Below are 13434 nucleotides of genomic sequence, written 5' to 3'. Positions count from 1 at the left end.
TCATAGTAATAATAATGACTCACTTATTAAGTGTCTGCTGCATGCCAGATGTGTTTACATCCATCTTTTCATTTAATCCGGTTCTGAGTCTGATGCTATGATTAGCCCCCATTTACAGATGAGGAAATTGAGGCTCAGGGGTTACATGATGTACCAGGTTCACACAGGTGCACGTGACAGGGCTGGGACTTGAACTCGGGTCTCATACCAAGGCCCATGATCTTTCTAGACTCTGGGCTTTGGGAAGTGATCTTATCTGCCCCAGGTAGGTATTTGGAGGATCCTCCTCCCTCTAGATATCAGTAGAAAGATTCCCTGGAAATGCCCCCAGGTTGAGTGTCCTAAGAAAAGGGGACAAGGTGGCCAATACAGATTGAGAGTTCCTCGTGCTCAGCCCTGTGCTAGAGACTGCTGAATGGGAGCAGTAAGATGGAGAGAGGCCAAGTGGCTGCTGAGAGGTGGTCACAGGGGCAGGACACTTAGCTCTGCACACTCAAACTCGGGCCATGGCTTCCTGAGAGCCAGTCTCTGGCTGACTAAACTCACAAGGGCCTGACATACAAGCTGGAGGCCCAGTGATTCTGCCTGTCCTGGAGTAAGCAGACAAGAGCCCAGCTTTGGAACTTCAGTGCCTGGTGTGAATCTTGCCTCCACCACTCACTAGCTTTGTGACTTGGGCCAAGTTATTAATCTCTCCAAAGCCTCAATCTCCTCACCTGTGAAATGGCAATAAAATGCCCAACTCACGTTAGTTCTCTTTGTCGCTACCATTTACGAATTATTTATTCTACACCAGGCGTCCTGCTAAGTGCGTGCTGTCATCTGATCCTCACGGCACCCCATGAGGAGGAGGCTATTGATCTTCTTCATTTTACTGATAAGGAAACTGAGGCACGGTGGAGTAAATAGTTTTAAGTAGTTGAGTGGGGGCTTGAACCAGATCCCCTGACCCCAAAATTAGTGTTCGTAGCCTCAACAGTCTTCTCCTAGGACCAGAATACTCTTGTCTATCCAATGGGGCTATGCCTGGTACCTGGACACCCATTTAGTTTCAGTGAAGGCCCAGCAGGGTAGTGAACCTCCTGGAGTTTACCAGGCCCTCACTGCTCCTCAGCAGGGACCAGAGCTACCTGAGCCTGGAATCCCTGTATCTGCTGGTTCCCTGTGCCTCCCTCTGCTTCCGCCGAATGAATTCTCCTTTGCACCCCCTTTTCTGTGCATCCTTCTGTTCCCTTCAGATAGAGCACAATGCAATTGATTAGGCCTCTGTTTTCTCAATTTCAATCACATCCTCGCCCTGCCTCCCTGAGATTACAGGCGGGTCACCTTGATTGCGGGTTTCCACCGTTCACAAAAACTCTTCAGTCGTTTACAAAACCATCTCTCGCCTCATTCACTCCCCCACCTGGCTCCTCTCCTCCGTGATGCTGTGTGGATTTTACTGGCTTAAGACTCAGAGGGCAATTTTATTTCCAAGTTCATGGTGGGGGAGGAGGACACCCAATTGACTAATGCCGGGTGTTTCACATGCATCATCTAATTTGATCCTCACCACGAGGTCGCGTGTGTTTATTCCCATTTTACAAAAGAGGAAATGAAGACTCCGAGTGGCTACAGCACTTGCCCAAGGTCATACAGCTGGATGGTAGAGTCAGGATTTGAGCCTTTTGACTTAAAATCTCATGCATCCTACTGTGTCATTCCCTGATTTCATGGGGCAGCATGGAAACGTATAATACTAACCCACAGTCAACTTCAGGGAGGGCATGGTGCAGCTAGGAGTCTGGAGTAACCCCACATATGCTGAGGATTATGTTCATAACAGAACTAAGTCATTTATTAATTTTGCAGACATTTACTGATGTCTCCTGTAGGCTGGTCTTGTCCAGGAGGCAGAGCAGTAAATAATTACAACACTTAGGGGCAAGGTCAGTCTGGAGGCCAAGGGAGACTTCTTTGAGGATGTGAATGAGAAATCTGCTTGATGAAGCAGCCAGAGGGTGAGATCATCTCCCATGGAGGGAACAGCATGTGCAAAGGTTCAGAGGTATGGTAGAGCAAGGCCAAGTCAGGCAAGTGCAAGTAATTATGTATGGGAGGATTGAGGGTGCAGATGAGGCAGGCAGAAGAAGGTTGGAAGATCAGAGGCAAAAGGTAGGAGGGTCAGAAATCCAGAGGTATGGCCCCTGAGTTGTGAAGAGAAGCCAGAGCAGAAATCTGGGGGGGTGGCCAGGACTCACTGGGGGTGAGTGTATCTTCGATCCTATTGTTCCAGGACTGAGCTGAGTGGACTCACTATCTACTCCAGTAGTTCTCTCCCACGCCCTATTTTACACACACACACACACACACACACCCCCCATACAGCGCCAGGTTTGTCCTGCAGTGATGTCCATACTCCCTCTCGTGTCCACTCTGGGTACTACACCTAGAGCTCCAGGAAACTTTCCCCTGGGATGGGGAGACCAGGTCCCTTCAGGACCTTCCCACCACAGGATGGGAAATAAATCACAGTTCTTGCTCTCAGTGAGCTCACACTTTAATGATAGATGAATGGGACATACCCAGGCTGAAAATGGCAATAAAGAATGCATGGGAGAATAGTTAGGACTCAGTTGGACAGGGAGAAGTCTGGAAGGCTTCTCAGTGGAGGTGTTGCTTCGCCAGACACTTGAAAAAGGAGCGAAAGTTTGCTTGGCAAAGAAGAAAGAGAAGGGCATTCTAGACTCGACAGAATTAAGTGAGCTCAGAGGCAGGAAATGGGACCGTGCAGGGAGTTACAATTAGGGAGGTGTGACTAGAGTGTAAATTTTCAGGGGCATTAGTAGCTAAAGATGAAGATAGCCAGGTAGGCAGTGGTCATGTCTGCCAGGTGCTCAGGCTAGGATTCTAAGCCTTGGGCAATGGAACACCACAGGATTTGGAGCAGGGGAGTAACAAAGATTTGCTGTTCAGAATGAACCCTTTGGCGACCAATGCAGAGGAAGGAATGGGGAGGGGGTGCGGCAGGGGAAGAGTCAGAAGAGGGATATCCCTTCGGACACAAAGAACTACACCAGGTCACACTAATAGGAGACGACATAGCTTTGAGCAGGTCTGTGAACTGTACGTATCAATACATGTGATGTCACTTACATGTCAGTGGGATCCCAGGCTGAGCACCCACGAACAATTCCATAGTGATGTACACTCAGACGCATAACTCAGGTACACAAGCCCAAGGGAAACCAAGGACACACATTAACCTCCAGACATAGGCTGACAGTGACACACACACGCACACACACACACACACACACGCACGTGCACGCAGTGTGGCTGTCAAGGACCCTACCCTGCCCCCTTCTGTGTCCCCCCCCTCCCCCCAGCGTCCTTCATCACCTCCAGCAGGAACAAAGCTGACCTTTGCCCTCTGGCCTCTGGCCTCTCCTCCCACACCCCCTGCCCAGAGGGAGGAGCTGTTTGAAGTCTGGACTGCAGCTGGGGTTTCCTGTTGCCTGGAGGAATGTGGGAGGACTTGCAGGGGGTGGGGCTAGCCTAGGAGGAGGGATAATGGGGGCCTGGGGGCCTTAGTTCCCACTGTACCATGATAGGCGGGGCTTCCTGCTTCCATGGTCTCTTGGGCCCCCGCTCTGAGCTGTTCCCATCCTGGGGAGGGGAAGACCAAGGCCATAATGGGCCTCTTGATCCTGGATCTGTGGCTCAGAGACTTAGAACAGTCCCTCAACCTCTCTTGGACTCAGTTTCTCCTTCTGTGGACTGGGCTGAACCACCCTCTAACAAGCCACACCTCCCCTGAGGTGAGCTCCAAGTCTGAGGCTAGGCCCAGAACTTCTGTCATCAGGGAAGGCGGTGCCCATCCCTACCCAAGGCTCATTTCACGCTGCCCTTCCCATGAGCCCCAACAACCAAGGGCCCGGCTCCAGACTGCTGTGACCTCTCATTTATTGTCGTTATTATTATCATGACTCAATCCCTCAGCATGCCCTTGTCAGTTTTCAAAGCGAATTCTTGCGCCCAGTAAATCTCCCTGGCTGTGCCGGGAAGACAGGGAAGGAATTACTCTTCCATTTTACACATGTGGTAACTGAGACTCAGAGAGGTTAAGGACACGCAAGTAGAAGCAGAAGCAGAACCAGATCTGTCTGGTTCCTATTCCCACATGGCCTCCAAACTGTCTTGCCACACGGTTTTAGCCCTAGACTCTCCCCTCTACTTCCTAGGGTCTAGGTATACCACCTACTGCGTACATTAAAACAGAAGTGGTTGTAGTGAGCTGAGCCCAGAAAGGGATGATGCAGACTCTTCCAGAACCTGGGTCCTCTTCTTCACATCTGCCTTCTTGGTTGGGGGGGGGGGGCTAACAGCTCCCCTGCCCAGCCAGTAGTGACCATGACACTATTTCAGAGGACTAGGTAGCCCCTTTTAGACTGCCGCTACTGGAGCAGGCATGGAGATTAGACACTAGGTGGCAGCAGCAGCCCACGGGAAGAATCAGTTTGAGTTTGTCTGAGAAGACCCCCCCCACCCCCACCCCCCCAACACCGCACGAGATTTAGAGAAGCTCCAAGAGAAACACCAGCCTCCAAATGACTGGAAAACCTGGTAATGCTCGGTTTCCAGTGATGTTCAATACCTTAGGTGCTAATAGTACCCACCCTCTTTGGGGAAGGGACAGCCTGAAGCAACCTGGGGTGGAAGGTGCATGCTTGGAGACACAACGGAACTTCAGTTCCTCTCTTCCTTGGCCTGCCCAGCTGATCTTCCCCTCTGCACCTCGTCATTAAACCTCTCACGTCTTTCGCGAATTCCTCTTCATCTCAATCTACCTGGGGTTTCTCATCTCCCCTAAACCATCCGGTACTACCCCACCCAACTTCCTCCCAACACTTGATTCAGACAGGGTGGGATCTTCAGCTCTGTGGCAAAGCCTGGTGAGTAAGGATGGGGGGGGGGGCGGCAGGTGTAAAAGAAAGGGAAACCCGAGCCTCTTCCACCCTCCCAATGCTAAAGTCGCTCCCATGGGGGACCAGCTAGAGCAAGATGCAAAAAAGCCTCATCTACTTGTGATAACTTTAGAATCAGGCTTTGGACCTGCAAAGAGCCCCTAACAACTTAAACCACGGCTTTCATTAATATCTGACCTTATAATACTTCCCATTCAATGAATAAATCTTTGAACCCAAGGCTTGCCTGCGAAGAGGAGCTGCTCCCAAATGGGGGCCTCTCCAGCTGGCCATGCCAGCCCCATGATGCCAGATCAACAGGTGCACTGTTTAGAGTCCTAGGTCTGTTTCATTGCCGTTGCCCTCCCCGCCCTCCCCCATCAAAGGGCCAATAGAGAGTGGCCCCCAGAACCCCCTTTTTTGCCCTCTGGGGGTTTCAGACTGTCCTAAAGAGGTGCAGGGAAGGTGGTGACAGGGAGCTACAGTTGGTGAAATGTCACCACCTGCCTTTGTCACACGCTGGCCATCACACGGCAGGGCCAAAGGAGGAGTCAGAAACAGGTGGGCCAAGGACAAAGGCACTGCTGGAGGAACTTCAGACATGGAGCAAGACAGACAAAGCCAGCAGACACAGGGCAAAGGAATGTCAGACACACAGATGAAATGGGACTCGCAGAGTACCAGTCAGGGCTAATGTTGGTAGATACTGAGGACAGGACAGTGATCCTGCATTATTCATTTTGGTGTCCCCTGTGAGCCCTGCATATCTCAGTTAACATGTGTTGAATTAAAGTACCGAGGGAGGATACACAGATGCTGGGAATGAAGGTCAGACAGAGACCTGGGAGTCACAACTCTCTGTCATGGCCCAGAGATTAAGAAGTGGGCTTTGGGATCAGACAATTCCTGCCTGGTCTGGCTGGGCTCTACCAGTTCCAAATGAGGGGACCCGAGCCTCACTGCCCTCATCCCTAAAGTGGAAATGGTAACAGCACCATTTCACCAGGTCCTTTTGGGACTGAAGGGTCCTGCTGTGTCCAGTAAATGGCAGCAGCAGCAGCAGCAGCAGCAGCAGCAGCAGCAGCAGTTTTCCTTCCTGGGCTGTCCAGCTACTTCCCCTTGGTAACCAGGCCCAGGCAGGGCACATTCCCATCTGTGGGGATAGGCCAGGCAGGGGGCCCAGAGCTAGGGGCTGGATAACAGATGTGACCTGAAGAGGAGGTAGGTGAAAGTGCTGAACCCAGCCCCCTGGCCGCAGCAGGGGTTCTGAACTGTTGAATGCGAATCTTGCTTCCTGAAAAAACCAAAATGCTCAGTAGAATTCAGGAAGGGGGGAGGGGTGCCATTTGTTGATTATCCAGGACTTTGGTGCCCTGGCCGCCCTTGGACTTCTAGGAAAACTAGGAGGTGGAGGGGCTAAACCCAGAGCTCAGAGTTTGGGATGGGGGTCCCTGAATGAGGAGGAAGCAGTGGTGGGCTTTGAGGTTTCTGGAGCAGCCCTCCCGTCAAAAACCGTTGTGCTTTACTCAATAGGAAACCTTTTCAGAGACGAAGAACGTCCCCAGACTCAGAAAGCGAGTCCTCCCCTCTCTCTTTTCCGTCTATCATTTAATTGGGGCGCCCCAGAAAGTCGCAGGCCCTTTGGCTAATCCCTTGATTCCCTATTCGACTCATTCCATTCTCAGACCCCGCCCCTTCGCTCCCACCCGCAACCTTCGCTCGAGCCAGAGCCTCCCGCGGAGAACAAGGAACGTGGGAAACATCCCTAATCCTTGGGGAGAACCAGCACCCTTGGTAAACGAGGACGCACCCCCGCCAGAAGGGCCCGCGCGCTGTCCCCGCGGGCCCAGGGCCGCGCCGTCGGAGCAGCCGGCGCGGCCCCGCCCGCCCCGCTCGCCGAGCGGCCGGGGTGGGGACTACAAGTCCCGGCGTGCCGCGCGCGCGCTCCCCCCTGGGGTTCCGGATGGTGAGCGGCGAAGGTAAGGCGAGCTCGCAGAGGCAGCGGCGGCGGCGGCGGAGACGGAGAGAGGCAGGCAGGCAGGGCGAGGGCGAGAGACGGAGGGAGGGAGCGAGCGAGGCAGACCAGACAGACAGACAGGCGGGCGGGCGGGCGGGCGGGCAGAGCGAGCCACCCGCCAGGCTGCGCTCAGCCCCGCTCGCAGCGGAGAGAGCAGAAGGCAGGAGGAGGGAGGGGAGGAGGAGGAGGGAGGGAGAGAGGGAATCCAGCTACCACCACCCAAAGCCAGCGTCTGCTTTCTGTCCTCATTTCCTTTTCCCACCCAGCTCGGAAAGCAGAGAAAGGCAGAGAGAGCGAGAGATAGAGACAGTCAGAGAGACAGACAGACAGCCAGAGAGCGGGAGGGAGGAGGGCGGAGGAGGAGGAGCAGGAGGAGGACTACGCGGGGCGCGTTCCCTCCCAGGTTTGCAATGGGGGGGTGGGGGCGGGGGTGTCCAGGGCTGTGAGAGTGTGTGCGCGGCGGGGGGAGCGAGGGGGGCACAGAGAGCGAAGGAGTGATCGAGGTGGGGGGGGCGCCGCGGGAGCGGGGGGCCGTGTCCAGCGGAGTTAGCGGCGGAGAATGTGAGCCGAGACGCGAGCCATGCTGTCAGCAACGGCGGGCGGCTCAGGGCTCCTCCACGACTCCTCTCCCCAGCAGCCGGGCTCCCGCGTCGCTGCCGCCGCCGGAAGACAGACGCCCCCCAAAGCCCCTCGCCTGGCTCGGACCCACGGAGCCGGCAGCCCAGCACTCCGGTGAGTGGCGCCTCCTCCCCAGCCCTAGACCCCGCTGGGGACCGGCCGGCCGGGCTCTTTTGTGCAGCGCACCGGGGGGGGGGGGCCCGCGCCCCCTCCGCGCGCCCCGGTCCGGTCCGCGGGACCCGGTGGCTGCGGTGCCCGCGGTGCGATCGGTCTTTGTTTCCACCGGGGCCCGCGGCTCGGCTGGGCTCGGCTCGAAGCCTGGCAGGCAGCGCCGGGAAGGGGGAGGGGGAGGTGGACGAGAAGGGGGGGTGGGGAGGGGGGGTTCTCGGGTTTCCTGGCCGCCCCGCAGCTCCCCCGGCTCGGGGGCGAGGTGCGCGCCCAGCGCTGCCGCGCGCCCCCTCCTCCTTCCTCCTCCCTCGGTCTTTGGATTTAAAACTGCAATTTGCTCTCCAGCTTGCTGAGAATGTGGGGGGGGGGGAATGAAGGGGGGACCGTGGGAGCGGAGAACAAGGCTGGATTTTAGGAACGGCGCTGGGAAAGGGGGAGACTGCGGAGGGAGGAGCCCCTCCCCTCCAACCCCCAAATCCCAAGGTTCCGCTGGTGCTCTGGGAGTTGAGGGGCGGGGACCTAATGACCCGGAGGGGGTGTGGGGCGGAGGAGGGATTTGGGGGTGGCCAGGGCCGGAGGGGTTGGGCCGCATGCCCGGTTACCTGGCGAACAAAGTCGGCTCACTTTTGCATAAATAAATAAATAATCGCCTATCAATGCGTTTCCTCTGGGGCTCTGATTGAATCGGGCCCCCTCTTCCCCAGGGGGTGGGGTGCTGAGTGACAGCTGTCAGCCCCCTGGGCCCGAAGCTGGGGGTGAATTGCTGAATCCCTGTGCCTTTTGGCTGAGTGCGCCTTCTCCTGCTGGGTCCTGGTCCCCGGGCAGAGCCAGAGGGGCAGGGGGCTGGCTCTGAGTCTAGGAAATAACCTTGTTTCCTGTTCTACAGGAAAAGGGACAGCAACCCAGAGTTTGGGGGCTGGGGATGAGGACTGATGGGAGCTGGAGGGGTTCCCTAGCAGCCTGACCCCCCCAGCCTCCTGCCAGGCAAAGGGGCCAGCTGAGGGAGGAAGGATGTGGGCCTTGCTGGCCGGAGGCGGGAGCTGGGGCTGTCCCTGAGGCGGGCAGCGGGCACAGAGCGGGAGGAGGGAGAGAGAAAGAGAGAGAGAGAGAAGCGGGGGCGGGAATTCTCTACCGCAGACCCTGGGGGCCAGGGCCAGATGTGGAGGGGTGGGGAGTCCCCCCTCCCTCCTAGCTTGGGGGCCCTGGGGCTGGGCTGGGAGGGGCTGAGCCTGGTGCCCTCGGTTCTGCACCAGTGCCTGACTGGCAGGGCCAGCTGAATTTGGGCCCAGGCGTCACCCTGGGAGGCAGGGCCAGGCTGCACCAGCCTGGTCCCTGAGCACAAGGAGGGACCCTTGGGGGGCCTGTGCCTGTCTGGCTGGGCAGGCGTTTCCCGCCGGACCAGTTGGTGTCAGGCGGGACTTGGCCCCAGCTCCCTGGGCAGAGCTCAGGGTGTGAGGACAAGCTTTGCCTCCGGGTCAGGGTGGCCACATTTTGTCCGCTGCTGCTGCTGCTGCTGCTGGCGGGGCGGGGGCATGTGCCCGGGCCTGGGCAGAGTCCTGCCAGGAGTATTTGGGGTGTTTCTATTGTTGGCTTGTTCCTGTTCCTTGTGGCCCCGTGTGTGTGTGTGTGTGTGTGTGTGTGTGTGTGTGTGTGTGTGTGTGTAACTGTGTGAGCTGGGGCTTTTAAGTGAAAGATTACCAGTCTGTCCATCCCCCCCACCCTTGGCTTGGAGGCTGGGTTGTGGTGGTGAGCTGTGGGGGGACCCCCCAGGTGGCATGTGCACGCTGCTTGCCATCTCCTTCCTTTGAGCAGATGTATATTTATTTTTATAGCAATGGAAAATCAAACTGGATAGTAAGTTGAATTCATTTTTTTTCTCCTGCTGTGTCAATAGTTGGAATAACCCCCAGAGACTGGTGAACTTCTTGCCCCAGAGCTCTTACCCTTCAGAGGTTACAGAGATCCGTGAGGGTATGAGTTTAGGGGGACCAGTGGGCCCCAGTCCAAACCAGTGACTCTTGTTTCTCTTGGTCTGGCACTGGGGCGGGTGTGGGGTGGGCAGGTGTCGCCCCCTCCCCAAACATCCCCCCTATTCCCCAGGGTGTCGTCTGGCCTCACAGTCACCTCCTTGGTCAGTGCCTAAGCTGTGCCCAAGCCCTCGGGGACATTCTCCTGGTGGGCTCCCTCCTCCTGCCTGGGCTCCGGGCCCACGTGCTGATATTTATTTTCTGTAGTAAAATCCATTTTTAATGCCGTTACTTTTGAAATAATATAGAGAGAAACAAATGTGATGTGTTTAAGTTGCCCTCTGTGAGTTTTTAATGTGATCTATGGCTGAGGTAGTGATGGAAGGAGCTGTTGGGCTTGGAGAAATTTGGTGTCATAAAGAAAAAGAGCTTGCTGTTTATTACGGTTGCTGGGCTGGGGGGTCTGGAACAGGGTCGGGGGGCAGGGAGCCCCACACCCCCAGGTGCTGTGGATGGACAGTGCTGCGTCTCGGTTTGGCAGTATGTGTGGTCCATGATTATTTTGCATTGCTTCCCAGCCCTTGACTGGGACTTGGATGAGGGGGCTTGGGAGTTGGGGGGCTGTTTCCCCCATTCCACCTGCTTAGATCTTGGCAGGGAGGCTTCTGGACGCCCTGCTGAGCTAAGTGGAGGTGTACTGTTGGGAGGTTGGCCTTGGACCCTACAGGAGATTAAGGGATGGGATCTCCACCTGAGGTTGTGGCTATTCTGCAGGCTGGAGGGGCCAAATGTCCCTGGCTGGCAACTTGTGGGAAGGGGTGTGGGGGGGGTTGCTGCTGCTGTGGATTCGCAGAGCCCTAGAGGGACATTGCTGGTTCTCAGATCAGTCTAGAGCATTGACTTTGAGCCACTCCCTCCACTTGCTTCTGTTCCCAGTTGGGTAGGGCAGGCAAACCTGATCTCCCTTATTTCCCTCCAAACCCCCGATGTCCCACCCCCAGGCCAACTTTTTTGTTTGTTTGTGGAATACAGAGCTCTGCGTCTCATGCCAGTCACCCTAGACCAGGGGGTGCCATGCCATGGCTTCATACCAGATGACCAGACTCTTCTGGTCTGGTTGAGTGAGGTCAAGCAGACTCACTATTATGGGATGGAGCCCAGCTCTGTCTCTGGGTCCCCTCGGTCTCTTGGGACAGCTCTGGAGAGGGCAAAGCCAGGATGGGGACTGCAGGAGGGAGGAAGGATAACATTGTTGCTAATGCCAGCATGTGCCCCCCCCCCCCCGCCCCAGGGAGAGAGCTGGGGGAGGGGAGTCGGGGGGAGCAGAGAGACCCGGACTGCCACATGCCAGGTGGAGAGAGGGGAAGATGGTGGCAGAAGCCAGCGATGAGGGGGTGAGAGAGCAAACAGGCAAGGAGAAGAGCCAGTATCACAGCCCCTGGAGGTGGGGCCCAGGGGACCAAGAAGGCCTAGGCACGTGCTGTTCCCGACCCTACAGCCTGAAATGATGAGGCGTTGTTTTTGGAGGAGAGACAAGCAAATGTCTCTGGGAAGAGGGAGGAGGACAGGTGGAATAGGAAGAGAGGGAAAGACTCTCACAGGAGGAGGGAGAATAGGGAGACAGGGGGATTCCAGGGGTCACTTGACTAATGGTCGTGCCCAGGGCAGCGGCTCCTCTCTGCCTTTTCCAAATGTCTGGGAACAGAGCAGAGCTATTCTTTGGACCTGGGGGCGGGGCCTGAAGCAGGTACAATGCCCCACAGGTTGTGCACACACTCTAGGCCAGGAGGCACATGGGGTTTTAAAGGCAGGGACCATTAGGGTTCTAGAGATGTCAGGGGCATCATCCAGTTGGACCCCCTCCCCCAACCTTGTTTGACAGGAGAAAACCAAGTCTAGAGAAGGGAGCCATTTGCCCAGGGTCACAAATACTCAGCAGTGCCAGGCCTGGGACCTAGGCTCTTTGCACTCTACCACTCTGTAGTTAGAGAATAGGAACAGCTGCAGGGGGCCTCCTGGGTGCAGTGGGGGACTGGAGCCCGGAGAGAGGAGCAGGCGGGCACCCTTGTGGCCAGAGCCCCCCCAGGGGAGGGGGAGGCGCCGCTGCCGGGAGAGAGAGGGAGGGAGGGGAGAGAGGAGGGGAAACAGTGAGTCAGGCTTCCAAGAGCTGAGGATGAGAGAGCCAGAGCTGGGAGGGAGAGGGCAGGGAGGACTGCTCAGAAGCTCAGAGAGGGAGGGGGCCCAGCCGGGGGCAAGGAGAGCTCTAGAGGGAGGGAGCCAGCCTCTGGCCCTGGCCCAGCCATAGGGCTATGCGGAGGGAGCAGCCAATATGGACTTTGCTTGTGGTAGGTCAGCGTCCCTTTCTTTCCCTAGGATTCCACGCCAAGGTCTCAGGAGGAATAACTGTGTTCTCCCCTCCCTTCCTCAGTTTCCCCATCCCCTGTGAGCCTGTGGGATTTGGACTATTCTTGGAGAGGGAGTAGGGGGCACAGAGCCAACTAGGAGGGTCCTGAGGGATGGATGTCACTTCTAGCTCCTGACCGTGAGCTGGAGGTACTCTGGGAGCCTGTCACTGTCCCTCTTAAGTCCTCTGAGTTACCAAGTGGAGGTGTGGGGGTGCAGGCCAGGAATGCTGGGGTGCACTGTGTGTGTGTGTGAGAGAGAGAGAGAGAGAGAGAGCGAGAGAGAGAGAGAGAGAGAGAGCGCGTGACAGAGAGAAAGGATGAGGTGCTGGTCTGGCAATGGTAGGTGAGCTTCCCGGGGCCTCTCAGGATGGCCAGTGCCTAGACAGGATCACAGTGCTCACATGTCTAGAACCAACCTCCACTTGAGGAAGGGGAGATACTGCTATATTCCCCCTATATCCCTATGGGTCAAAGGCTCTAGAGAAGCTGGGAGGTGGGAATAACCCCAGTGGGAGCCAGTGAGAATTGCCTGTGCAGCCCTGCATGCCTAGAGCTGAGACCAGAACTAGAACCATCCCCAGGGACTGCCTGGAAGAGAGGAGGGAAGGACCTCCCCTCCCACCCAGCTGACAAGAAGCTGTGGCTCTTAGCCCCTCCTTCTCCCAAGACCTAGCACCCCCCCAACCCCTCCTTCCTGGATCCCAGCATCTCTGCCATTGGCTAGAGGATAAGAAAGGTGGGCACTGAGGATCCCTCTCCTGCCTGGCCCCGCTTTGGTAGAGGGGTTGGTGAAGTGAGGGTAAAGTGAGGCCCTCTGCCTCCCCCCTTACATACACATACACACACTCAGCTGCAGTGAGGCCCCGCTTTCTCTCCCCTTTCTGCTCTGGGGTCCTTGGCCTGGGAGCCCAGAGGAGGGGCTGCTTCTGCAGCTGGCTAGCCCCGAACTCCCAGCTCAGCCCAGCTGCTACTGAAGCTTCCAGAAGCTGCAGCTCTGCATCCCCTCCCCACCCCTGAGCCAGGAGAGGCCTTTGCTGACCTGGGGGAGGGTACCTTGGGAAGCGAGTGGGCACCCTTAGAAGGACTAACACAGACAACCAGACAGATGGGTGGTGGAACAGATGGACAGAGACACCCACGCACAGGCAGACGGAGAGAGACGGACAGATGGACCAGGACAGGGAGAGACGGACAGACAGAGGTGCTGGCAGAGAGAAGAGGAGTCTGAAAAATGGAAGGGCCTGGGGAGAGACAAACAGACAGAGAGACTGAGACGTGGAGACACAGAGATACCAGAAGGGAGATGAGGTGAC

At 56.7% G+C, this 13434-nt stretch overlaps 1 protein-coding gene across 9 annotated transcripts in view; it reads left to right on the top strand.

Moving 5' to 3' along the window:
* Positions 1–6907: 6907 nt before the first annotated feature.
* AHDC1 (AT-hook DNA binding motif containing 1) overlaps positions 6908–13434 on the top strand; it is a 64363-nt gene continuing 57836 nt past the window's right edge. For 3 of the 9 annotated variants that reach the window (XM_045035368.1, XM_045035371.1, XM_023258367.2), the window contains exon 1: positions 7461–7695. The gene's annotated coding sequence lies outside the window, so the exon portion shown is untranslated. Of the gene's footprint in view, positions 6926–7085; positions 7367–7460; positions 7696–13434 lie in introns of those variants that run through there. The other 6 variants (XM_045035373.1, XM_023258365.2, XM_045035372.1 and 3 more) reach the window with 4 other exon arrangements.

The sequence above is a fragment of the Felis catus genome, chromosome C1 (assembly GCF_018350175.1).
Source record: "Felis catus isolate Fca126 chromosome C1, F.catus_Fca126_mat1.0, whole genome shotgun sequence".
NCBI lineage: Eukaryota > Metazoa > Chordata > Mammalia > Carnivora > Felidae > Felis > Felis catus.
Note: the sequence above shows the minus strand (reverse complement) of the source record. Positions and strands in the feature narration are given on the sequence as shown.